This window comes from Acinonyx jubatus, chromosome A1 (genome assembly GCF_027475565.1).
Source record: "Acinonyx jubatus isolate Ajub_Pintada_27869175 chromosome A1, VMU_Ajub_asm_v1.0, whole genome shotgun sequence".
Classification (NCBI taxonomy): Eukaryota; Metazoa; Chordata; class Mammalia; order Carnivora; family Felidae; genus Acinonyx; species Acinonyx jubatus.
In genome coordinates, this window is record NC_069380.1 from 83,511,568 (window position 1) to 83,514,535 (window position 2,968).

Here is a 2,968-nt window from a genome sequence, read left to right on the forward strand (position 1 = left end):
TGTTTTTACTTTATTCATGTAATTGTGGTGTCTGTGCAATATTGGACTTGTAAGATATACTTCAAAGTTTTCCTTTTCTTCTTCTTGTTCTTATTCTTTCTTTTTTTTAATAGCTTGAGAATAGTTATTAATTCTTCATTAAATATTTGATAGAAGTCATCTGTGAAACTCTGATCCTGGAATTTTCTTTGGGTGTTTTTTTTTTATTACTAATGATTCAATTTCATTACTAATAACCACTCTTCAAATTTTCTATTTATGATTCAGTTTTGAATGATTGTATGTTTTTAGTAATTTATCCATTTCTCAATTTTTTTTTGTTGATGGCACATACTTTTTCTCTATATTATTTTATCATTCTTTGCATTTCTATGTTTCTGTTATTTCGACTCCTTTATTTCTGATTTTATTTGATTCCTCTTTTTGTCTAACTCTGCTGAAGTTTTTTCAATTGTGTTTAACTTTTTAAAGAACCAGTTAGTGATTTCATTGTTACTTTCTTTTTCTTTTTTTTCTTTTTTGTTTGTTTGTTTGTTTTAGTTTCCATTTTAGATGGTGGATTATTGTTTATATTTCATAACCAGAAAATGCTTGAATGGTTGTGCATGGTCTGGTGAATGCTCAGGTGTCAGGATTGCTGGTGGAGAGATTCTTCTTCATGTGGTTATGTAATATAGTTTACATTTTTAATGTCTTATATTTGAAAAGTACTTTTATTCACAGAAAAACTGAGTGTAAAGTACAGAGAATTTCAGTACACTCTCTACTTCCACACATGCATAGCATTCTCCAGAGTCAACATACCCTATCAGAGTGGTACATTATGTACAATTAATAAACCTACACTGATGCATTATAATAAACCAAAGTCCAGTGTTTACATTATTGTTCATTCTTATTGTTGTACATCTTTTTGTGTATTTGGAGAAAAGTTTATTGGGTTGTAGCCATCTTAATAGAATTAAACAGAGAATTCTGAGTGTCCTAAAATTCCCCTATAGTCCAAATGTTCCTCCTTCTCTCTGTGTGCAACCACTGATATTTTTACTTTCTTTGTAGTTTCCCTTTATCCAGAATGTCTTATACTTGAAATCATATACATGCAGGCTTATTGTTAATTCACAAAAAAAAAGTCGCTTCTCAATTGATGTTGTTTGATAAAGGAGTGCACTTGTGATTTGCACTGGGTGTTTTATGGAAGTGTTGAATAACTCAGTGTACACCTAAAACTAATATTGCACTGTATATTAACAAACTGGAATTTAAATAAAAACTATACAAACTGGACCATGAACACAGAAATCATGATAAAGATTAAAGTAAATCTTAATTATAAAAAGATGTTCTTGACAGGTATCACAAAGGCAAACAATTTGTAAGTTTCTAGAGTTGTTTCCCTATTGCTGCATGTGTGAACTAAAAGAGCCCTATGAGAAGAAACAACTAAGGACTGACAGTTCTGGGTGATGGAATACACCACCACAGGAGCCTATAAGTCTAATCAAATAAGATGCCTTGAGAAGGGGGGGAGCGTATCTCAATCCCAAGTCCTGCTTAAATGGAGATGCACATTTAACGTTTACTAAGTGCACCTGACAGGTGAAAGATTAGATGCTGGAAAGCAGGATACAATTTTCTGACCATGCAGGTGCCCTGGCAATGATGAGTCCCCTATAAAGAAGAATATTTCCCTTAAGTTATCTGGAGGAGACATTTTAATCATTCCCAAAAATGTGCTGTATCTCTAGTTATGCACCTGAAACCAACTTTGAACACGTGTGAAGGCTGCTGAAAGCTCTTAAACCATCAGGGGTACATTGGGCAATCTGACATGGTGTTCTATTAATCTGAGATTAGTGTTATTGAAAGACTTTTTATTTGTTGTTCTCTTCCACATCTTCACACTCCTTCTGGATTACAGGCATAAGCCCACTGATCTAGTCACCTGTCACTCGGCCTTTGTCCACATAATGAAACTCTTCACTGTACTGTTTTTGTTATTTACAGATCTGTTAAAAACACTTAACTTTCTGAATGATTTCAAATGTAAGGCTTTATTCTGTATTAAGAGAGTAATGGAGGGCCTCTCCATGAGCATCTTCTGGGCCATCATCATCAGACCCAGGACCTCCTGGATGGCCAGGTTTAAACATCAATGCACAAGGAATATTTATTCAATTTTTTTTATCATCTTATGTTTTCTCAGTTCGTCTATCAGTAGTAACTTCATCATCTGTGCTATTACTTCTTCTAATGAGACCCAGAGTGATCTACTGGATGTCAGTAAATAATACTCAATTTCCCCCATAAACTCCATCATCAGGAGACTGCTTCTCACTTTGACATTATATAGGGATATTTTCTTATAGGAGTCATGCTGCTCTCAAGTGCATATACGATGATTCTCTTGTCCAGACATCAGAGGTGGTGTCAACACCTTCACAGCACCAGCCTGTCCTCAAGAGTCTTCCCAGAGAAAAAGGCCACCCAGACTTTCCTTTTGTTTGTGAGTTCCTTTGTGTCATGTGATGGGTGACTGTCATCATCTCCTACACAATTCTGTTATGGATATATGACCTAGTCATTCTGGATTTCCAGATGCTTGTTACCAATTTCTATGCCACTATCAGTGTGCTGATGGTAATTTGTTCCGATAAAATGATAAAAATGTGTTTCAAGAGTGTGTCACCACACTTTAAGGTTTTTATTTAAATTCCAGTTAGTTACCATACAATATATTATTAGTTTCAGGTGCCATTCAACACTTCCATATATCACCTGATATGAATCACAACAGGTGCACTTATTAATCTCTATAGGTCACTTAACCAATTTCTCCACCTGCATTCCCTCTGGTAGCCATCAGCATGTTGTCAATAGTTAAGAATCTGTTTCTCTCTCTCCTTTTTCCTTTCTGCTTGTTTAGTTTAATGAATTCCACATAAGAGTGAGATCATATGGAATTTGT

General features: G+C 34.6%; 1 pseudogene; it reads left to right on the top strand.

Moving 5' to 3' along the window:
* The first annotated feature begins 1,289 nt into the window (after window positions 1-1,289).
* Window positions 1,290-2,712, top strand: LOC106974683 (vomeronasal type-1 receptor 90-like; annotated as a pseudogene).
* Window positions 2,713-2,968: the final 256 nt, after the last annotated feature.